General features: G+C 45.9%; 1 protein-coding gene across 4 annotated transcripts in view; it reads left to right on the forward strand.

Moving 5' to 3' along the window:
• Nucleotides 1-346: 346 nt before the first annotated feature.
• The window catches only part of SNX10 (sorting nexin 10), a 71,862-nt gene continuing 47,585 nt past the window's right edge, over nt 347-24,623 (forward strand). The window contains exons 1-2 of one of the 4 annotated variants that reach the window (XM_059171404.1): nt 347-459; nt 19,603-19,666. The gene's annotated coding sequence lies outside the window, so the exon portion shown is untranslated. Of the gene's footprint in view, nt 460-521; nt 748-19,602; nt 19,667-24,623 lie in introns of those variants that run through there. The other 3 variants (XM_059171405.1, XM_059171403.1, XM_059171406.1) reach the window with 3 other exon arrangements.

Genomic DNA, 24,623 nt, shown 5'->3' on the forward strand with positions numbered 1-24,623 from the left:
CTTTCTTTTTTTTTTTTTTTTTTTTAAGATTTTATTTATTTATTTGACAGAGAGAAATCACAAGTAGACAGAGAGGCAGGTAGAGAGAGAGGAAGGGAAGCAGGCTCCCTGCTGAGCAGAGAGCCCGATGCGGGACTCGATCCCAGGACGCTGAGATCATGACCTGAGCCGAAGGCAGCGGCCTAACCCACTGAGCCACCCAGGCGCCCCCTGATAGCACTTTCTATCCATCTCTCCCCCATTCAGGAATCCTCCCCCCGCACTAAGGGGGCGGGGTTAACAAACTCCAGGTGGCTTTTAAGTGGTGATTCCAGAGGATGCCCCTTGCATACCTTCAGTTCTAGCGTCCCGGCAAGCGCCGGTATTCCCTCCCGGATTAGGCGGACGCTCAAAGCGGAATCAGGGCTCCGGGGCGCCTCCCGGCGGCTGCACCGCTCGCTGCAGCTCGGCGGGCCGAGGGTACGCCTCATCTTCCTCGGGCGGGAGGGCGGGGCTCGCCGGCGGCGGGGGCCGCACCTGGGACTGGGCGGTGCGGTGACTGCCCGGGCGGCGGAAGCGGGAGGCCGGGCAGCCCCACGAGATCTGCGGGCGCTGAGCGCGGGCGCGGGGCCGCTACGTGCGCGGGGCGCGCGGGGCTGCGCTCGGGTACGCTCCTGGGCGCTCGCGGCCGCCGCCGCCGTGCCTTTGAGTCAGCAAACTCCGCCGCCTGCCAGCCCGCCGGCTTGGCCCTGCCGGGAGGAGCCGAACGTAAGTGACAGGAGCCCTACAGGGGAGGCCTCCCCGCGCCGCCCGGGTGGGGACCGCGGCCGAGGGCGAGCCTGCCGCCCCTTTCTCCCCAGAGGGCCCGCTGCCCCCAGGTGCCGCTGCCTGCGGGCTGGGAGGAGCTTGGGTGCCCGGGATTGGAGCGGGGAGCTGCTACCTTCGCAGCCGGGATGTGCAGGGGAGGGAGAAATGGTCGGCCCGTTTGCCAGGGGAGGACATGCTGGGTATTGCGTACCGGTCCAGGGGTTCGGGGCTAAAGAGACCCCCCGGGAGAGGGTGGGGCGGAGGGGGAATCCTGGATGCCAGAAAAAGTGCTGTGGCACCCTACACCAGGCCGGGTTTGGGTGGGTATTTTATTATTGTTATTATTATTGAACCCACGAAATGGGTAGCTTTGAGTTTAGAAATTGGGAAGGGTAGGCAGGGGTTTTCGTAGGATTGCGGGATTGAGGGAAGAGGCCCGAGAGAAAAATCCACATTGACTGATGATGATAAGCAGGTTTGGTGCCTCGGGAAAGCAACAGCCTGTTTTCCAGTTCTGATGCATCATACTTGTGTGAGGTCGCACGGGTTTTTGAGGGGGATGGTCACGGGAACGTAGGGCAACCTGTCCTGCTGGAGAGGAAGGGCGTCTATTTCTGCAAGACCCGTTTACTTGTAAGAATGATGGAATTAGAAATTTAGAGCAGAAACGAGGCTTTCACGTGATCGCCTTCAAACCTTTCGTTTTAAGAACAGGGAAACTAAGGCCCGGGGAGGGGAGCCCTTCAGCCAGATGGAAGCAGAAACAGGCCTAGAGTCCGGTGGTCTTCTGACTCCCACCATCGGGGCAAGAAGAGGGGTCGGGGGGGGGGGTGGGGGCGGGGACGGGCTTGGAATGCCGGACTAGCGGTCCTCCCTGGGACTGAGCGCGGCCACCGGGTAAGGTGGACGCCGCAGAGACCAGTGAGGACCGACCTCAGTCCCAAAAAGGAGGTACCAGGTAGGTGAGGTGAGGGCTCCTGCCGCTTCGGCATTCGCTTCCAGGGGTGGCTATCCCTCACTAAGCAGTGGTAGATTTAAGATCGGCTACTGGGGATATTTGGGATAAAGGTACACAAATAAAATATATTTAGAGGTCAGTATATGAAGATGGGAAGCAACGTGATTAGCACCGACTTGTGTTTAACTGATCATCCTGTCTCTCCTGGCAGCCCGTTTCGGAAATTCTCAGTGCCAGCTGTACCTACCGTTTCAATGGTGAGGAAATTGGTGTGCAAAGAGTGGGGACCTGCTCAGGTGTCCCTGCTCCTCTCCAAGGGGTCTTTTGATTGGCACTCCACTTCTCTCCCCACCACTCTGGCTTGTGGTGGGAACTTCCTCTTATTTTACTTAGGGGAAGACCTCCTAGAGTTTGATATCCAAAAAATAGATATAAACTGTCATTCCTTTCTAAATAAAAACCTGTTAATTAAAGACTGACATTTGTGTTCTAGACTGCAATTTTTTAGGTGGCTTCAGAGCCCTCTTGATAGCTTTTTTCAGCCTTAGGATCTCTACTTTCATTTTAAAGGGTTCGGTTTGTTAGCAAAGCTATTATGGGAAATGGCTTCTTTTTTCCTCTTTCGGTGTCATTGCTGTGGTTTAACAACTGCTTGCGAAAGGCTTAGAAGTGGTTGAGTCAGGGGTCCAGCCACTGTAGTCTTTCATTTCTAAGAGTGGCAAAGAGGGGCTTTTTGCCTAAGTCAGGGTTCACCTCCATGGAGAATACCCCAAATTTTAGACTGCTATCACCCACCGCTTTCTTTCTCTTGGTAACGTAGTAGGTATGAATCAGCATTTATGCTCTCTTAGTACAGGGTCGTGGTTACAAATTCTGGTTTCAGACTCCTCAGATTGAAGTCTTGAACACAGTCATTCGGTATCTGAGGTACAATCAGCAGGGCACACTGTTCAACTTACCTTTTATTCGGAAATTTTAAAAAAAGGTAGTGATAACCTTCCCTCCCAGAATTGTTCATAGCAACAGCTGACGTTTATTGAGCATTTACTATGTGCTAGGCATTGTGAGAGAGTTTTTATGTGACAGTCGCATTAATCCCCCCCACAAACCAATAGAGCAGATCCTATTTACATCTGGAGAAACTAAAGCATCAAGGTATTTAAGACTTCCCTAAACTTCACAGCTCGCAATTTTAACCACTCAGCAAATGTGTTCCACCTTTCTGTAATAGCTGATAATTATTTAGGGCTTACTGTAGGCCAGGCCCTGTTTCAAATACTGTATGTATATTATTAACAGTCCTTGACATTGGTACAATTTCTACCCCCTTACCCTCCTGTTTCTGTTATAGATGAAGAAACTGGTACAGAGCCCAGGGCAGACAACCAGTAACTGATGGAGCCAGAATTTGAACTGGGCAGCCTGGCTCTGGAAGGGGAGGTCTCACCTAGTCCCTTGTGAATGTAGGTAAAGGGGTAAGCCAGGCATCAATCAAGGGCAAGTCTCATAGGCATTTTCATTTATTTTCCCCTGAATAACGACTCCCCCCTCCTAGTATCTGCAGGGGAGATGCTCTTAGTTCTGCAAATAATTCACATTGCTTAAGTTTTTGTGATTCTGTTGTGTACATTTGTGTATTCTCTGTTGTTTTTAATAGCTTGCGGTAGGTCTCAGTGATCTTGATCCTAGGAATACAGATAGGCTTTAGGGGATCTGTGAACCCTCTGAAAATGTCTGATTTTATACTTATGGGAAAGGGGCATTATTCTGGGAGAGAGAATCTGCAGCTTACGTCTGATTCTTAAAGGGTCACCTGTGGTGGGGAGCAAGGTTAGAAATGCCCATTCTCTTCCAATAATCTCATGTTATAAATGAGGCAGCGGAGGGCCCGTGGAGAGGCGGAATAACTTAATCTTAACTACACAGCTTATTCAAAGTAGAAAGGGAGCTATAACTCGGGTCCCCTGGTCTCATCTTTCCATCACACGCCCATATCTCCCTTTGGAATAAGTGGTGCCAGGTGAATAAATTATGAGATGCCAAAGACTCCCTGCTCTCCCTCGAGGCTGCCCCAGTGTAGTGAGGCCAGCAAAGCTTCCAGGAAGTGCCTCTTAAAATATAGCATCCTTTAGTATGTCACGTTATTAATCGAACCGCTTTACTACAATTCACAGTGGGCATCGGCAACTCTGAAAGGTATGAGCTGGGAGCCCAAAGATGGGGGAGAAGATGGGGAAAGATTCAGAACCTGCATTGGTTGAGTCACAAAGAGGCCATGTGGGCCTCTTGGCAGAAATGTGGTGTTAGAATATTTTTGCTGAGAGGTTTGTAAATTCAAAATTCCATGAAGTCTGAGATTTCTGTGTAGTGAGTGAGTCACTAGGAAGTAGGGCCACTTCCTGGCCAAAGGCTGATGCTCCAATGACTAAGCAAGACTAAAAGGTCATGAGATTTTTTTTTTTTAAGATTTTATTTATTTATTTGACAGTGAGCGAAAGAGAGAGAGAGTGATAAAGTGAGAGAGGGAACATAATCAGGGAGGATGGGAGAGGGAGAAGCAGGCTTCCTGCTGAGCAGGGAGCTGGACACGGGGTTCAATCCCAGGACTCTGGGATGACCCAAGCTCAAGGCAGATGCTTAACAACTGAGCCACCCTGGTGCCCCAAGGTCATGAGATCTTTATGAGTTTAAGTCAGCTCTGTGACTTCATTTAATTTTTACAAACTGGTAAAGTTTACCTGAAAAAGTAGCTTTGTACTGATAAGCAATACATTTTGAAATGTACTGTTCAGCCAGATTTCAAAATATATCCTGTAGGATGAGGAGTGGGGAGTCCAGAAATAGTTCTGTTGTGAAGACAGGGATTGAAAGTATGATGGAATCGACTTCCATAAAGTCTGTTCAGACGGTTGCCTCACACCATTCATAAAAACACATTCCATTTAGAGTAAAGATTAAATGTCAAAACCAAATTATAGGCATTAAAATATATACATATATGAGATGGTTTTAAAAAATAACTTTGGAGTTATTTATTTATCAGAGTTTGACAACTTTAATGAAACTAAAAAACCATAAAGGAAATTATTGATTTAACTTTATGAAACATTACACTTCTGTAAGAAAAAAAGATGTCAGAAACAAAGTTGAAAGGCAGATGACAAATCAATAAAGCAAATAGTTGCAAAATATATAACAGACATGGAGTCTTAGAAATCAGTAAAAAAAAAAGAATAATCCAATAGAAATATGGGCAAAGCCTTTAATAGGTAATTCACATATGTATATAAAAATGTTTGGGGCACCTGGGTGGCTCAATGTGTTAAAGCCTCTGCCTTCGGTAGGGTCCTGGGATCAAGCCCCGCATCAGGCTCTCTGCTCAGTGGGTAGCATGCTTCCCCCTCTCTCTGCCTGCCTCTCTGCCTACTTGTGATCTCTGTCTGTCAAATAAATAAATAAAATCTTAAAAAAAATGTTTAACTTTATTAATGACCAGATAAGTGATCTGTTGCCTTGCATGTTCTTCCATGGCCCCACTGAGCCCTCCAGGTGGCAGCTCCTCGGCTCATCCTGGGTGTTCTTCCTTCTCCACGTTTTCTCCTGAGATCTGTGGTTTTCAAATGTTTTTGTGCATAAGAATTATCTGGGAAAACTTGTTAAAGCGTATTTCTGGGCCTTAATTCCAAAGAGTCTAATTCAGTAGGTCTGAAATGAGACCTGGGAATCTGTATCTTGATTCCCACGTGATCCAGAGGCAATGAAAACACTGGACCACCTGGTTTTATTCATTTCTGTGACTTTAAACCCCTAGTTCCTGGATGCTCAGGTCTGGCTTTCTTGCAAGGTCCAGATTACACAGTTCACATTGAATCTGAGTCCTTGGATGTGTCGCAGATCTTTTAATTAACCTGCCCAACACTACTGATCATCCCCTCCCCGGTTTTGTAGGGCCGAACACTTGGGCAGTTTGGGGGCCCTCCTTAAGAAAAAGAACAAGCCTTGTGAATGCAAAATATGGTAGAGGACCACGGAGGTGTCTGTGTAGATTGTGGCCTCAGAAACTGGAATTTCTTTAACTTCTTGATCCTGCCTCTGTTCCCCACGCTCAACCAAGCCGTCTTCCTCCCTTGCCCACCTGAAGAAATTATTACTGCCATCCGCCTGTTTGTCCAGGCTGGCACCTAGAGCCATTTCTCCCCCCTCCCTGAACCCTCTCAAGGTCTTGGCTGATTTTCCCATCTATCTATGCTCCGCTTTCTGCCCCAGCACCCCCTTAATCAGCTTCTGATCCTGTCTCTCCTTGTCCACGACTGCTGGTTTGGTTCTGTCCCAGTTTGCCACCTCTCACGGAGAGAACCTGGGTGCCACGTGAGACCCGTGGAGCTCAAGTGAAATAGGGTGGATGTTCCCTTCATGCTCTGCTTTGGGATGCGTTCCTGGGGTGTTTCCATGTTAAGTAGGAAAATCAGACGGTTCAGTTAGTTTTGGGGAAGGAAGGCACGTTCTCTTTCCAGCTAGGTGGCTTCTGGGGCCTCCTGTTTCTTAGAGAACTAATAAACCTTGGTGAGAACCCACAAGCCCATGGCCTGGGGAATTCCGAAGTCCTCCCAGATGTTCTGCTAATTCCCTAGGGTGCGAGTGGGAGAGGGCTCCCCGGTGCTCTCTGATTTACACTGGTGTGGGCCCTGACATGCCGGTGATGATCCGCACCCCCATGTGCCTCGCTCATTCAGGAGACTTCACTAGGTTAGGGAGAAGGCAGCCCCTGGAGCTCCTCACCTGCCCTCCCTCTGTGTCTGAGCCCGGCCCCTCCCGTCCTCCTCACTTTTGACTGACCTCCAGGCTTTCCCCTCTATGACTGTGGCTACTCCACAGTTCCTTCCTCAAACTTACAGACCCAAACAGTTCAAAGCACAGGGCACAACAGGGCGCTTTGTGTATTGGGGACATGTGCTCCTTAGGACTTAGAGATACACGCAAAGAAGAGTTTTCAATTACTTGATAGTTTTCTTCCCTTTTCTTACTGACATAGCAGCTGTCCTTATTGTCAGGTGGCATTTGGAAGAGCTGGGGAGAAGGGAAGAAAGGGGGGGGGGAGGCAGGTGTCCTAGCAGCAACCCCAGGGTCCTGCTGGCTGGGGGGTGGGGAGATGTGGGATGTGGTATTATCAGGGCTCTGGGTCCTGGTATCTCAGAGCAAGAGACAGAGCCTTTTTATCAGCCACCTGTGGAGATCAGACCCTGAGAATCTGACCTCCTTCTGCTCAAACACACATGAAAGTTCCAGTGCCAGGAAAGTAATGCAATGATTTACAAGGAGGTGCAGACCGGATGCTGGTTTTTTCTGGTCAGCTCATTTCCCTGACAGTTGAGAAACTTTGACAACTGTGACCTCTGTTTTGAGAACTTTGCTAAACCAGCCTGTAAACAAACCCATATCAAATGCCCTTGGATTAATTACAGTCAGCCCTTGGGCTAATAATTTAAGGAATAATAACTTTGCTATTTACCCACCTTTTGTATTTATTTATTTATTAATCCATCCATTTATTCACGACTCATTTATGTTTATTATTTTTAAATCATAAGAGATATTTTCACTTATTAGTGGTATTTCACCTACTTTAAAAAGGACTTTCTGTCTGGCTTATCTTCACCTTCTTGGATCAAGGTCGGGCATTGGAGATCCCCAGGGGCATGATTTGCGGCAGGCAATGGCCAGGGTATGTGTTGCCCCCACGTGGGGCTGAATTTCAGAGCAGAGATATCTAAAATTTTCTGCTTCTGTAAATATTATTATTCCATCTGACAAGACAGATACTTCAAGGGAACAATTTTTTTTTTTTTTTAAAGGAGCGGGTGCTCTGTGATCCCGAGGAAGAGACCTCAGCACTTTTTCTCCGAGGTCTCGGAAGAGTCTAAGAGGGCCAGGACTGAACAGGGACGGAGGCAGACACAGCGAGCCTGAGGCACATGCCTCCATGTTTGCTCGTTTGATCTTTGCTGCAGATCCACAAAGTAGGCAGGTGCCCCCCTTTTTACAGTTGAGGAAACCGAGGCACAGAAAGGTTAAATGCTTGCTGTTGGCCAAGGGCAGAGTGGGAACACGTAGCCGGGCTGCTGGGTGCTGGCTTCTCAGCTTTCCCGTTCACCGGGCCTTCCTGCTCTCTTAGTGGGAGACGGAGGTGAAAGCTCCCCTCTCGCTTGACCCTCACCTTACTGGCCAGTCCTTCCTATCAGGACTGATGTCACCTGGGCCGGATTTGAACTTGACCAGTAGATCACAGTTCACAAGTGACCAAACTTCTAACAAGTAACCAAACCTGAGGGGCCCTTCTCTGTGACAGAGACAGCCGGCTCGGTGGGACGCTTGTTATTTCCAGCAGGTTGCAACGCTTTTCCTTTCTGAAAGGGACTTTGCCTTTCCATTTGAAAGAGGAACATATAAAGCTCACGTTTGTCTCCGATTTGCCTGCCTGTACCCTGTTCTTTTTTCTCAGTCCTGGCTGTTGGTCAGATGCCTGAAGGTGGTTTTGTGTGGATGTCCTCCATCGTCTCAGCGCGTCCACACCTGGCCTCCTCTTTCGTACGCAGCTCTGAAAACAGGCGCCCTCTTTCTGACTTCTCTCTGCGGGTAACTGGTCTTTTTCCAGTCACCTGCCTGCTGAGTCATCCTTGACTCCCTTCTCCCCATTTTGCTCTGGTCCAGGTTTTTCTCATTATGTACATATTTTTGAATAGACTTACATTTAAAAAAATGATTATTATTTCTTAGAGCAGTTTTTGGTTCACAGCAGACGTGGGTAGAGCACAGAGAGAGCCTGTATACTGCAGCCTTCTCTCCCTCATTATCACCCAAGGTCCACACTTTACATCGAGGTTCACTTATGGTACCGTTCACTCTATGAGGTTTTTTGTTTTTTTGTTTTTTTAATTTTTAAAAAATTTTTTTAAAAGATTTTATTTATTTATTTGACAGAGAGAGAGGTCACAAGTAGGCAGAGAGAGAGAGGAGGGAGCAGGCTCCCCGCTGAGCAGAGAGCCTGATGTGGGACTCGATCCCAGGACCCCGAGCCAAAGGCAGCAGCTCAAACCATTGAGCCACCCAGGCACCCATAAATATTTTATTTATTTATTTGACAGAGAGAGATCACAAGTAGGCAGAGAGGCAGGCAGAGAGAAAAGAGGAAGCAGGCTCCCCACTGAGCAGAGAGCCTGACGCAGGGCTCCATCCCAGGACCCTGAGATCATGACCTGAGCCAAAGGCAGAGGCTTTAACCCACTGAGCCACCCAGGTGCCCCCACTCTATGAGTTTTGACAAAGGTCTGACGTGTGTCCACCATTCTAGTGTCCTGCAGAATAGTTTCACTGCCCCCAACACCCTCTGTGTTCTGCTTCTTGTTACTTTAAAGTGCTTTTCCACACCCCCACCCCCACCCACCTTGGGTCCATGATTTCTCCTGCCGGCTGGAGCATCCCAGCAACTGCCTGTTGAAGCTCCCAGCCTATAAATTCTCTCCCTGTCAATCCCTCCTCCACCCCATCCCCAGATGAGTCATTGCCATCATGGCACGGCAACTCACTCTGCCTTCCAGCAGGATCGAAGTTCAAATTCCTCTTATCCTGCCAGGACTTTCCCATCCTAGATGCTCATGGGAACCCTTCTAGACTTACTTCCTTGCAATCTTCTACCAACACAGCTCCTCCATTCCTGGGGGCTTGGATTCTGGCCCTGTTTTCCTGTTTTCTGTGCTTGTTCTAATGCAAGCATTGAGGCCTCATCAAGCCCCACCTTCTCCAGGGAGCCTCTCTATTCTTCCTGGAAGCCTTGTTACCAGTGCGATCTTTTTTTTTTTTTTTGCACCCCATGCAATGAGTTTTGCATTACAAGTGAACTGTTCCATAGCTGTGTCTGGGGATCTTTAGGTCATAGAACTCAGAAAGTGTAGCGTGACCATTAAAAAAAAAAAAAAAGACCAAGACCAGACCTAGAATATCACACATAGGTGCTCAGTGATTACTTATTGAACAGAGTTGAACAGAGTTGTCATTGTCTTCTATGATTCTTAGAGGGTCCTTTATAGCCCCTAACAGACCCTAAAGAGGTCTCTCATGGGAATGTCCTATGCTTCTCTCAGTATTACTCCTTTCTGAGGATGGGAAAGGCATGTCTAGATCTTTGGCTGCTGGCTCTCTCAGGTTCATATACAGACAGAACTCTGCCCCCACTTCACCCCCCTAAAGAATTCAAGACATTAATAACTCAATTTATTGGTTGCTGTCTTTTAAACATTTATTTCTAAGGATGCAGTACGGATGCCATGATGGGTGTAGGGGGTCCTGTGTGGTGAGGGACGCAGGGCTGGTTGTGTTTGGATCCTGGCTCCTTCACTTAAGAGCCACATGACCTTGGGCACCGTCTCCTTACTTGTAAAACTGAAGTAATGATATTTGGCTATCTTGAGGGTTAGATGAGATAATTCATGTTACAGGCCCTTCACACTGTCTGGCACATAGTTAGCAATCTGCTGTTTTTACTTGGATTGCTATTTCTGATTATTAGTGATTATTATATATTCCTGATTATTCTGATTATTAAATAACATTACTCCTCATTCTCATCCTTTACTGTCCAGTGGAGTTAGGTCGGGAGGAAAGATAGAAAACAATAGAGGAAAATGCATGGTCTTGAAGACATTCCTTGTTGGGCTCTTGCTGGCTAAAAGCTTTCTTTAACCCCAAGGTGAATGATGACCCCCCTGTGTGAGGAGGAGGACTGGCAGGGGAGGCAGGGGCCTTGTTCTCATGCCCCACCTCCCCACCCACATGGTTGGGCTGCTTCGAAACTTGATGGTGTTGCAGATATGAAGAAAATTAGTTGGGACTATTTCAGTCAAATTTAATTGACTCGATATTTATTGGGCACTGACTATACGCCAGGCACTCTGCTAAGTGTTTGGGTTATAAAGCATGAATGATTTGGACAAGGTCTCTGCCCTCATGGGACCTTTGAGAGGACAGATAATAAACAACAAAATAGATTAATAGAAAGAATAATACAGACTGTGATAAATTCTTAGGAGAAAATTAAAAAGTAGAGAATTACTGGGGGATGGGTTGCTCTCGTGCGTTGTCAGGGGAGACTCCTCTGAGGAGATGGCATTTATGTATTTATTATTTCTTTTTAAAAGATTTTGTTTGTTTATTTGGGAGAGAGAAAGAGAGAGAGTGTGAGAGCATGAGCAGGGGGAGGAGCAGAGGGAGAGGGAGAAGCAGACTGTCTCCCTGCTGCAGGGAGCCCTATGCAGGGCTCGATCCCAGGACTCCAGAATCATGACCTGAGCTGAAGGCAGACGCTTAACCGACTGAGCCACCCAGGCGCCCCTCTTGGGAACTTTCACATCTCTTCTTTTTCAATTAAATTTGTGATGCTATATAGGCACACTCTAGAACATGGAATTCTGTCCTTTGGTGAGAACATTGGCATGGGCATTTGAAGATGAGTCACTGTTTAATTGGATCACTGTGTGACCCACTTAAATAAATACTGTTTTTTGAATGGAAAAGTTATTATTCGCTTTCTTTTGAAATTATTTAGAAATGACTTTGGAGACGTCCTTTAAGATTTTAATGCATGTGGATATGGTCCTTTTGTTAAGAGAGGCGGTATAGGGAAGAGGCAAGCACAGTTTCTGGCATTTGGGAGCCCTTGGTTTGAGTCTAGACCTCATGGCATGGCTTGCGGTGGTCATTTATCCTCTCTGGGTATTGGTATCCTCCTCTGTAAAATGAGACAGATAAGTTGCCTTCCTCACCAACTGTCACAGGACGGTGCTTTCTAAACTGCAGAATGTTAGAAAATAAAAGTTACTCTAAAAACTTAAATTCCATGTGTGTGCATTTTGGCAAATAGCACTTACGGCTATGATGTAATTCATGACCGTAGGAGATAACTTGCCTCTGCTTATGGATGTTTGGCTTCTGGAATAATCCAGAGGAGAATATTTTTATAACTTTGCAGTAGGAATGGGCTTTCTAAGTATGGGTCAAAACTTAGAAGCCGTAAGGAAACAATCGATAAAATTCATGACCTAAAAACAGTTGGCATAACAGAACCCCTGTGAGTAAAGTAAAAGACAGTTTACAAATCAGAAAAATATATTTGCATTTCATTATATATTAAGGATTAATTTTCCTAATATACAAAGTTCCTACAAGTCAGTAAGGAAAAGAACACACTTACTATAGGAAAATGGTCAAAGGATATGAACAAACAATCCATAGGAAATAATTTAGTGGCTCCTAATGCATTAAAAATGCTGACATCACATGTAGTTTTTAAAAATCTGATTAAATTGCACTGAAATATTACCACATTTCACCTATCTGGGCTTGACAAAGATAAAAACATTTTGAAAACCATCCATGTTAGGGAGTCTATGGGAAAACAGAACTCATACATACACACTTGGTGATAGTGTCTTAGTTTCCTACAAGGGCCACCTTGTCAGAGTTAATAATTCACATGGTCTGGCTTGATTCAGAAATTCACTTTAAGAAATTTGCCCTTCGGAGAAATTTACGGTATTCACTGTGTTTATAACAGTAAGAGTGTCTATCAGTGTGAGCTGGTGAACATAAATTATAGTACATTTACACAAGGGAGTAGTACACAGCCACAAAAAGAGAACAGGGATGCTCTGTGGACAGCTGGGGAGCAGTCTACATTGTTAAGTAAAGAGTGAGGTGTAGAAAGGACATATGTGAGTCTTCCATTTATAGGAAAGGAAGGGCAGAAATAAATATATGTATGTGCTTGTATATGCACAGAAGGAAGGATTCTAAGATCCTTAGATCTTAGAAGGATTCTAAGATTCTGGAAGGATTCTAAGAAATGACTAAGAGGTAGGAGAAAGAGGGAGAGTTTTTATAATTCTATACCTTTTTGTATTTTTTTGTTGTGAAGTGTTATATTTTAAGAATTAATATTAAATATGAAACCAAAAATGGACAATAAAACAGTATTTGAGATAGGGATCGAGCCTACCTATAGATTCATTAATGCTGTGTTTGATACCCAGATTATTAAATGACTTAAGGTGTCCACTGCTATCACAGTTTGGGGCTATAAAAAGGGGAGACATTCTTTCAAAGAGCTCTTGGCCATTTGAGGCACACTACAATCAGAGACCAGTGGAAGGACCATATAATCAAGCATTCAGAGCTGGTGTAGCTGAAGTCTGGTGGGGATTCAGTTCCATATTGGTCAGGGGAACACTATGTTCAAGACATACTTAGAAAGATTGTGTTAGAGTAATGGCCTCAAAGATGTCCATGTTCAAATCCCCAGAATACGTGAATATTTCCTTGCATTCAAGGGATGGATGTGATTAAGTTAAGGGTCTTGAGATGTGATTATCCTAGGTTTTCTAGGGGGGCCCAGTCTAATCTCATGGGACCTTAAAAGCAGAGAACCATTCCTGGCTGTGGTCAGAGGGAGATGTGCCCACAAAAGAAGGATCAGAGATATGATATGTGGCTGGCTTGGAAGATGAAGAAAGGGGCTGGGAGCCAGGAATGCCAGCAGCCTCTAGAAGTTGGAAAAGGCAAGGGAGCAGTCTCTTCTTTGGAGCCCCCAGCCTTGCATTTGCCTTGATTTTAGCCAAGAGAGATTGGTGTTGGATTTCTGACCTACAGAGCCAAACGGTAATAGATCTGTGTTGTTTTTAAGCCACAAAACTGATGACAATTTGTTACAACAGCTCTAGGAAATGATCAGGGAGATAATGGAGAAAGAACCCTGAAGCCTTGCTCTCTTGTGCTTTCTAATTTAGAAGGGAAGTGATGACAAGAATCTAATCAATAGTCATGCCAAGCCAATGTGGAAAGTGGCAGGAAGATTGCAAGGAGCTGTCCACAAAGGAGTCGGGAAAGGCTTGGGGAGGAGACGCTGGCTGGGTTTGTGCCGTGAGAGGCAGTGCAGCTTGCTGGTTGGGAAGAAGGACTCTGGTACTGACTGTGGGCTTGAATCTTGTCTCTCCCTCTTCCTAGTGTGGGGCCTGGAGAAAGACAATCTTTCTGTGCCTCAATTCTAATCTGTAAAGTGGGGATGCTAATAATAGCTCTTCATAGGGCTGTTGTGCAGAGTCAGTAAGTTAATGTGTATCAAGTGCTTGGGGTAGTTCCTGGCCATCCCAAGGGCGTGGAAGTGTGGACTATTGATATTTTGCCCTAATGGATGGGTAAGGCAGAGGCAATTAGTAATGGTGGAGCATCTGAGGACAGCAAGCTCAGTTGAATGGTGGGAGCAATGATGGGGAGAAGGAGCAGAAAATAAGGCTGTTTAGGAGTACAGAGCCAGATGATGGTGACCTGGGGACCTGGACTGAAGAGCCTCCACCTAGTGCCCCAGAGGATTCAGCAGGAAGGATGACTTGAGTAGAGCAAGGGTGCTTATCACATTTCTTTAAGTGGGGAGGTGGGTTTGGTTTCTGAGCCCTAACTTCAGAGTCATCTTCCCACTTGCCTGTCTTTTCTGTCCCCTCACAATGAGCGGCATGACCTCTAACCAAGATGAGCATCTTCATCCCCCTCAGCGCTCCCTCTACCGCCCTGCAGGATTTGGGTGTGGGGTCCCCCACCTAGGATCTCATCAGGGTTCAGGGTCTCTAGAGAACACTGGTATGGATCGTTGGCTTTCCTGTATGGATCCTCACAGTCACCTACTTCTTCAAAGCCAGCTTTCAGCCTCTTCTGTGTCCCCGTAGGTCGAGAAGCAGAAACCTGACCCCTGTGGCCTCAACAGGTCCCTACAGGCTAATGGCTGAGCCCAGGGGTGAGCCTGGGCCTACCCCTGCTGTCTTTCGGAAGTCCAGTTCCTTTTGGCCTTTTGGGGTCTGTGTCCTCTCAACATGTAGAGCTGGTTCTTGAGCAGATGAGCCACCAGAACCTTTCGGAGTTCTTGGAGAGAATGATCCCTAGGAGGAGCGTTGTAAGTAGAAATGGGAATCTGAATTTTCCAGGCCAGCTGCCTGGTTCCTGCTTTTTTGGAAATCCTTCTCCTCAGCTCCAGTTCCTTTTGCTGACTCTGAGATACCCAGGGCCTCCCAGGGAGCTGTCCCTGAAATACGGGGTCCCCAGCATATCTTTCCTTCCCCACCCCTGAGAACTCTGTGCTCTTGACTCCTCTCCTCCTTCTGCCTCTCCGCTCACTTTTGTTTTGTTCACTCCCTAAAAATTTCGATGCTAGAGTGTCCGTCTTTCAAGGCCTCTTCTCTGCTACCTTCTCTGATAAGTGGACTTTTGCAAAGGGACAGGTAGGTGCTAACGAGTGGATTTTTTATGATCATGTGTGGAAATGCCCAGGCCCGCTTGTCCTTGGACAAGTCATCACCTTCATTAGGTCTCTCTTCTTCTCTGAGAAACAGAGACCATAGCACTTTCCGCACCTCAGAGGATTGTGGGACTAGGATATCACTCATTCATTTATTCATTCACTCATCCGCTGCATAGTTCTTGAGTCCCTATGCAGTGGTTGGTATAAACTAGTGAAAAAGCAGGCACGATACCCGCCCTGCTCTTGTGGAGACAAGTCACAAACAAGAGACAGTAGTATATGTGCTGACGGCTTATGGGTACAGGGCGATGTCGGTGACAAGACCAAGTCGTCATTGTACACGGTGGCATTCAGGTTAGCCGGACAGAGGCTTTCTGGTAAAGTGGCGGTCTGGGCTCCAGGTCTTCTGGGTTTCTGGGTGGGGGTGGGGACACATCTGTGAGCGCTTTGCTCCTCCTTTCCCTCCATCCCACAGTGGAGGTTCTCTTTTCCTCTGCCAGGGCTTTCAGCTTGTGTCTGGGTGGTGGTTGGACAGGCGCCTGGCGTTTCCCGTCACTGCCTTCTCAGAACCAGGCCAGGAGGAACGGTGAGCGCGCAGGTGGGCTCCCTCCTTCCCAGTCCTGTGTGCAGGAGAGGAGGGAGAAACTGGGCTTTTGCAGCAAAGGATGAAAGCTTTGGCCCCTGTTGACTTTATTATATTTACCAGGAGGAATAGCTAGAGATTTAGGACCGTCATGATAAAGCAGTTTGAGCCGCTTAGAATGATCTGAGGAGACTCAAGATGATAATGGTCGTAAGTAGAGCTGGCTCTGGGCTACTTCATTCAAAGTAGAGGCTACACATAGGCTCGTGCAGGGCCTTAAGAGCTTGGAGCAACTCCTTCCGCAGGTGGTAGCCGACTTGGGAAACAGAACCTTTTTTTTTTCTTTTTTTACATGGTGCTGCCTCTTGGGGAAGGGCCAAGTGTTTATGTGAAGAAGACCCATGAAGCCCGCATAGGAATCAAGATGTAGAAGTTAACTGGCAAAAGGGGGAAGATGCTAGTTGTGTGTGAGTGTGCATGTGTGTGCACGTGTGTGTGTGTGTTCACAGAAGAGGCATGAAGGGACATCTTTGTGTGCAACAATTTGGGAATCCTGCAGTTCTCTTTCTCAGTCCTTCCTGTGTGACTAACTAGAAAACCACTTAGCAGATATCTGATCATTTAAAAAAAATTTTTTTGTTGTTGTAGTAAGAATACTTAATATGAGATCTGCCCTCTTAACAATCCCTACCCCCTTTTTTTAAAGTAGGCTCCACAGCCAGCATGGAGCCCAACACGGGACTTGAACTCATAACCCTGAGCTCAAGACCTGAGCTGAGATCAAGAGTTGGACACTTAACTGACTGAGCCACCTGGGCGCCCCTTAACAAGTTTTTAAGTATGCAGTGTGGGATTGTTACTGATGAGTACGTATTAGACAGTAGCTCTCTAGACTGGTTCTTCTAGAAGATAAGTGATTGCATTAGAACCTGTAAACTGATGTCTTTCCTCCGCGAGGCTGTTGTTTCACTTACCTGCGGTACTTTTCTTGGCTAAGAGGTTGCGTGGCTGGGTTCTCCAGGATTGTTCTGCCAGGCCGGGGAGGCCTGCTATATCCGTGATGCTCTGAAAAGAATATTCAGAAGGAATTCTATACCTATAAAGATTGCATGTTAAAAAAGGGTTAGATTGTGTAGTGCTTTCATGAATTTGGGGCTTTGCCAAGGCCGTATGGCTAATGTCCCACCCTCCCCCCCATCTTTCCTGAACATTTGTGTAACAAAACCGCCTGCCTGGAGTGTCTCCACCTCCCCTCTCCTCTCAGAGCTCAGTGTTTCACCTGCAGTATAAAAAAGAAAAACACTGCAAAGTTGGAGCTGTCATCAGACTGATAATCAGACCCCAAGTCCTTTAAAAACCTATTTTTTTGACAGATAGCAAATGTATTTTTCTTTTTTTAAAAGTTACTCCTTTTTTGTCTTGTTGGACTAAAATGCTTACTGTGGATATGTTTTAAAAAATACAGTCCTTTCTCAAATACTATCTTTTTTTTTTTTTAAATAAGGCTGCAATTTTTTTTTTTTAAAGATTTTATTTATTTATTTGACAGACGGAGATCACAAGTAGGCAGAGAATCAGGCAGAGAGAGAGGAGGAAGCAGACTTCCTGCTGAGCAGAGAACCCAATGCGGGGCTCGATCCCAGGACCCTCGGATCATGACCTGAGCTGAAGATAGAGGCTTTAACCCACTGAGCCACCCAAGCGACCCCCCCCCCCCTTTTTAAAGAAGGCTCCATACCTAACGTGAACTTATAACCTTGGGATCAAGAGTTGGATGAAGCTCTACTGATTGAGCCAACCAGGCACCCCAAATATAGTCCATTCTTGTGAAGGACTCAGTCCTTCTACTGTTTCACATTTTGTTATTATGAGTGGCTATAACATGGGATGGTGCTAGGGCTTGCTTAAAAGATTTTGCCTACGGTCACCTGGCTTGCTCAGTTGATCAAGCATGTCTCCTGATGTTGGGGTTGTGAGTTCAAACCCTACATTGGGGGTAGAGATTACTTAAAATCTTAAAAAAATTTCCGGGGTGCTTGGCTTGCCCAGTTGGTGGAGCATGTGACTCTTGACCTTGGGGTTGTGAGTTTGGGCTCCATGTTGGGCATCGCGCCTACTTAAAAAAAGACAAATACAGTCCTTGGGATTTTCCTTGTGACAGTGACTTGTGAAGAAGTGCTGAGATTTAATAACTATTTTTTGTTGTGAATATAGTTTCCTTTATTTCCAGTTGCTTTCAGTTTCGTAGCTGAGTGTTAAGAAAATAGCCTGTGAACACCATGTGATTCTGCTTCAAGTGTTTTGAGAAAACAGATATTCAGGGAAGGGACTTAGAAAGCAGATTAAAATAGCAGAAAAAAGAATCAAAACAGCAAGGCGGGGCGGGTGGGGGGAGCTCCTCTCTGGCTCAGACGGTGGAGCATGAGACTCTTGATCTCGGGGTTGTGAGTTCAAGCCACACACTGGGTGTAGAGAATACTTATAAATAAAATATTTAGAAAAAATTGTTTAATTTTTAAAAAAGGAACTGAAACAGAAATAAGCCATATGTAGTGGAAAGAATGAACCAGAATGAATCAGAAACATGATTTATTATTCATGATGTCGAGTCCAGCTCTTGTACTACCCTCTTTCAAATGGGAAGATGGTACTATGTCTCACCACTGGGAGCTTTTGTGTTTGCGGTCTTTTTCCAGCTCTCCCAAGATTGTTATCTTGCCCCTGAGAATGGGTAGGTAGCATTGTGGTGCCTACACATGGATGTCCACTGGGCTGCCAGTCCTTGGTGCAGTGCCCAAGTGGCTGGCTGATTTCTGAGTCCTGTTTTTCTCCATTATTCATGCAATTGGTGCAGATGTGTATGGAGAACCCATTGTATGCCTGGTACTGTGGTAAGAGGTCAGATCCAAAGTAAACGAGCACGGTGAGGAGCTGTGCTGTGCCTGAGCTTCTAGTTTGGTGGGGAGACAGACATGGATTCACTATTGACACAAGTAAGTGTAAAAATATCAATGGGATCAGAACTGTAAAGGAAGGTGATAGTGCAAGGGAAGTGTGACTAGGGGATCTGTCTTTGCTGGAGGGAGTTAGGGAAGCTCCTCTGGGTTAGTGAGATGGGGATCAAGATTGGACGAGTGAGGAGAGATTAACTAAACAGGCCTGAATTCCAGCATTGTCCTTGTACCATTTGGTGACCTTGTGATGACCTTGAGCAAGCGACTTCACCTCTCTAAGCCTTCAGTGTCTTCCTCTATAAAATGGGTGGTTGTGGGAATTCAGTGAGGCGGTGTGCATACCATACTCCGCACAATGCCTGCGCATAGCTGACACTCAGAAACAGGAGCTATTCTGATTACTGCTGGTGTTTTCTGTTCATTTGGAAACTTTGAAAAGATAGTTGTTTAAACCTTTTTTTTTTCTTTTATCTGGTTAGCAAGAGCTACTACATACATGAGGATACCTAACTTGGAAAATAAAAGCCTAAAGGGAGATTAATCGATGGTCTTCAATGAGGCCAAGTGTCCTTGGCATCTAAGACATGGGAAAGGCTCAAACAACGCCGTGCTTGTGTGTAGTCACGTTCAGGATGAGGCTGCCTTGGAAGCAGTTGTCGTGTACTAGGATTCTAAGACAGTATTTTTAGATAACATCTCCTACATTTCTGTTTCTCATGGCAGTCAGTCATGAGTAGCTAGGCTAATGAGTACTTTCTGTACCAATACTGTATTCTATTTGCCCAGTGATTTTTGCTGCTGCATTTTCAGTTTTGCATGGATATTTCTTACAGCTAAAGAGCTGGTGGTCCCTGTGCATCCTTGGAGAAGGGCACGTTTTGCTTTTCTTTCTGTGCTCTGGGACGTATACATGCCCATGTATAGGCATACAATCCAGCTTTTTACTGAAAGATTAACAATTTTTTGTATCTTTCATTGTTCTTAGATTTTGAAGAAAAAGGAACAACGGATTCAGCCAGTGGTCACACTTAAGTTTTATTGCACACTTGGTAAGTGCTTTGAGTGCATTACGTTCCTGATTTAATCCTCACCCTATGAAATAGGCACTATTAAGAATCCTTTATTCCTCCCTGTGAGAAAATGGAGGACCAGAGAAGTTAGGTCACTTGTCCAAGTGCACATAGCCATGAGTGTCATAGTTGGAATTTGAACCCAGATGTCAATGGCTCCAAATCTGAGCTCCAAACACTTCCATCCTGCCTTTTGGGCTAGTTATTGAAGATTTTCAAACCCCTGTGTCAGGAGGGTAATATATGTCAGAAGATTAATTAGACTTATACAGTCATGAGAAAGGCTTATGACAAATATCTGTGGCCTCTGAAGAGCATGGGGAAGCTTGTTGAATTTAGATTTATTCACTGAGTCAGTGGAAGTGGATATTGTCGTGATGTTCTTCTGGATTAGTTTCCTGATTGTTATAAACCTTGGTTTTACAGAACGGGGCTTAGGGAGCACTGATGTATATCAACCAAAAATTAAAGATGCTTATGAGTATTAGGAATTTCTACTTAAAATAACATTTTTCCTTCTTCCACATTCTTTCCTATCTGTATCACAATTCCTATGTTAATAGCTTTAGTATCTTCTGGTCAACTATTGTTTGTTGCCTTAAAGCTCTTTGAGAACTGCTTCCTGTCCACTTGGAAGCAAGGGAAGGATGAATTAGAGATAATGTACCCAGAAATGGGTGTAGGCAGTATGGGTGGAGTTGGAAAGGCTATCCCGGAGACCTTTGGCCGCTGCAGCTGCTGGCTGTCAGCGCCTGATACCAGCGCTGACTTCCATGGAGCCTGTCTGGGCCCAGCCAAACTGGCTTCCAAACCTGGTTGCTTGTGCTCATGGTTCCTGTTTTATTTTTATGCTAATGCAAATCCTGTCTCAAAAATTTAAGCATTGTTTTTGATGGGTCAGAGCTGGATACAAATACAGCCTGATGTGTCCGCTAAGGGAGGGAGAAATATCAAACAGTGCTGGGGCTGGGGGTTGGGGGGCATGGGGGGCGGAGAGGAAGTAGAGTGGTCTCTTCCCCAGGCTTTGTTTCCTTTCCTAGTATTGGTTTTTCCTGACTCTGCAGAGAAGGAATAAAGATGCCTGGGGGCTCCAGATTATTTTACATATTTGTATATTCTCTATGCATTTAACACATCTGTTTTATCTGTGTTTTCAAATCACAAAAGTAATGTATGTTAAAAAATAAGAGTTGTTGATGACCCAGGAGTGTATAAAGTAGAAAAAAGAATTGCTCAGTTGGATTCACTTTGGCACACATGCTCTGGAATGCTTTTCAGTGCATGAAATGTACCCGCATGTATATTGTTAAAGAACAAAAATTCAACCGATCAGCATCCCAACTAGCAAGTAGAGAGATGCTCTTGGGAGCTGTACAAAGTGGAACGTTTTTATAGGAAGAAGGATGGGGCAGGGAAGTTATTAGCAAAAAAAAATCTTCAGGCAAGGTCATTTTCCCTTGGGAAGAGTAGGGGTATGGCCAGCAGATTACCTCACTGTCCTTTGGGTGGGGGAGCATGGGGGAGTGGGATGAAGAGGGTCCATGTGACAGATTATTGTATTGGTACTGAACAGATAATTTCTGACTGACCTGTGAAGACTACATTTCTGGGGGAGCTTTAAACTGCATTTAGGTTAGGTATAAAGCCCCAGTTTGCTGGCATGGTCTGGCATATGTGACTCCATTTTGGGCCTTTCATTTTCTTTGTGACAATGGACACACCCCAGCAATGGAATCACCACATGTTCTGCAAGTCGCCGTTCCCACTTTGTGCATCACGGATAGCACTTACAGATTCCGCTTTCCCTTTTTTGAACAACTGCAAGGTATTCCACGAATGTGTCTTACTTTAATCATTCCCTTACTAGCGGGCATTCGGGTTTTCTCAGCGTCTCTAGTTCTAAACATGGTCCCAGGTGAGCAGCCTCACAGGGGTGCTCGTCTTTCTCTGGGATCCCTTCTTAGAAGTGGGAATACTGGGTTGGAGGAGTTGTTGATGAGGGAGCAGGAGGCTGGCTGAGGACAAAGCAAAAGCTGGCACCTTGCACCCCCCTCTCCACCCTCTCCCCTCAATAATATGTGTCACATTCCTCAGGCACCCCTGGCTGTCCTAAAAGAAAAACAAATAGTTAATTTGCAGAGATCACAGTCCTGCAAGACAGGAGTCTCCTTTGGTTTACCAATGTCCTAGAGATTTACAACAAAGAAGCTATCTAATAATAGCACAATTTCCAGAGGCAAATAACTCAGTTCCTCAAGCTCTAAATAAATTTAAATTTCTTCTAAACCCAAATCTCACTAACAAGGACACTTGATAGGAGAAATATGAAACTTTATCTCTAGAGCTCCAAGATAGTGTCGAGAATCATTCCCAAGCATATGGCCCACTGATATACATCAAAAGGGTCTCACAAGAAGATTTTTACTACTAGTAATGAATATCCTTTCTCCCAACAACAGCTAGCCCCTCAAGGTCCTGGAGACCTTGCTTCCAAAATTCCTTAGAGACTAACATCACCCCCTTTACCTCACCTTCCCCCAACCGCAGGGTACATAACCTGCCATCTCTCACAACCTGGCGCAGCATCTCTGTTTGCCCATGGGTCCTGTCCCCGTGCTCTAATAAACCACCTTTTTGCACCAAAGACATCTTAAGAATTCTTTCTTAGCCGTTGCCTCCGAACCTCACCCCACCAAACCTCACCTAGGTTTAAGAACTTCATCAGTGTGAGCATGAGGCTTTGGAGTCAGTAAGCCTGTATTCAGGTCAGAGCACTGCTCCAACTCACACAGAGTCATGTCTTATGTGCCTATGGGGCAGGCGGAGCAGTGCCAGCCTGGAGCCACGGGACAGAGCTAGTTCATGGACATGATGATTCTCCCAGCTAGCTTACTCTTTTCAAATGTGTGAAGGTAACAATTTAGCCCTGTTGAAATCTTGACTTTTGCTTCAGTCCAGATGTATTCCCGGAGAACTTGAGTCTGTCAAGTCTGCTTCTAGAACAAAGGCAGTTTGGGTTTTCTTTCCCACTCCCCAACCACCTGCATCTGTTTGCCCTTCTAGTATTTTGTTAATCTTTGGACTTGAAATAGCTGACAAGATCACAAGATCAGCGTTGACTAAAAAACAATCCCTCTAGCTTTAATTTGGTCAGTTTTGTGAGGCCTTGCCCCTGAGTCCTTTCCTAGCCAGACTCCCCAGGCCAAGACTCCTTTCTAGGTGGACCTGAGCCCCATGAGGTCACGGATCCAACAGTGACAGCTGGCTCAGGTTTCTGGAGCAGGACATGAACCACATACTGGGAGTGAGCAAGGCCAGCTGACCGCTGGGCACCCTAGTAACTATGCTGTCCTCTACTTCTCTGTGTTCAGCCACAGCTTATGTTAAGGGGCTGAACAAATCACTTCGCTTTCTTGTAATTTACCATCTTTTAACATGGGGCTCTGACAAGGCTTAGGGCAGGGGTTATTTCTGTCTGACGCATTGCTCACGTCACTCTGCCTCTGCTTTATCTCCCATCTTCTCCCTGCTTGACACCCCCATGGCAGAGGGCACTGGGTGATCTGATCCTGCCCCTTTCCCATGGAGCCAAACAAGCCCTTTTGAATACTTACTTTCAGAGGTCAGAGAACATTTCTTTGGGATCTTTCACTTAGTCCTGAGGTCCCTCCCCTTGACCATGAGGAATGACTGTGTTGGTCTCCTACAATTTGGGAGGCCTTGAGACTGAAGTGATTACTGTTTAACCTTCTAGATTCCCATGAAGAAAGGAACTAGAGTAGCACTTACAGATTCCCCCAGATGATCTTTCCCAATGATTGATGAGAATAAGAATCTGAACCAGAATGACCTAAGGGTTTCTTTAGATGGCTTGCCAGTCCTGCCCTCCTTTTCTTTCTGAAGCCATGTTAGAGCGAAAGGTTTGTTTGGGGATCTCCCTTTTAATTAGTTTCTACAAAAGTTTTCCTAAGAAAAATTTAGATCTCACTGATTTGTGTGTAACTTCACAGTACGGAGGCATAAAGATGGCAATTTATTGGCTCACATTTGATGTACTGTGAAAAAAAATTTGAGATTTTTGAGTGGCTCAATCAGTTCAACGTCCGACTCTTCGTTTTGGCTCAGATCAGGATCTCAGGGTCGTGACACTGAGCCCCGTGTCTCATTTGTGCTGAACATGGAGCCTGCTTAAGATTCTCTCTCTCCCTCTGTCTCTGCCCCTTCCCACACATGCTCGCTCGCTCTCTCTCTCTCTCAAAAAAAAAAAAAAAAAAGAGAGATTTTAAGAATATATGTAATCTTTTCAAACTAATACTGCATTGAAGTTAAGTGCCAGTAGGTTGGGGTGCTGACACTCAACTCCATGGACAGTACGGCAGGTTGTACCAGCAAGTTCATGGTAAGACATTGAACACATTAGCTATTTCTGTACCTTTTAGCTCTTCCACCTTCAGATTTAGGAGAACTAAATACGCTAGTTAAGAAAACAGAATGAACATATGCCTCTAACTGTTCACTGCCTTGTGAAAGACGGAGGGACTTTACATGTCAAACAAGGCAGCTGGTGGCCCTGGACCAGCTAACAGGAAGCTGCGTGTCTGACCCCATCTTTCCTCTGGGGGCTTACTGTCTACCACCCCCTCGGTCCCAGCCACATCTTTCCTCTGGGGCCTTACTGTCTACCACCCCCTCGGTCCCAACAGGAACCACTTCCTGTTCCCACCTTTGGGCCTTGGGGCCTGTAATCACACGTTCCCTCCTCTTGGAGTCACCCTCTGCCATCTTAACCTCCAGCATGAAGGCGGTGGGACAGAAGGTTGAAGGGATGACCCACACAGATGCTGGAGCCACACTGTCTGGGCTCAGATCCCAATTCTGTCACTTCGTAGCTTTATGACCCTTGCCAAATTACTTGTGAATTTCTTGATTGTAAAGT

Source organism: Mustela lutreola, chromosome 4 (genome assembly GCF_030435805.1).
Source record: "Mustela lutreola isolate mMusLut2 chromosome 4, mMusLut2.pri, whole genome shotgun sequence".
NCBI classification, from domain to species: Eukaryota; Metazoa; Chordata; class Mammalia; order Carnivora; family Mustelidae; genus Mustela; species Mustela lutreola.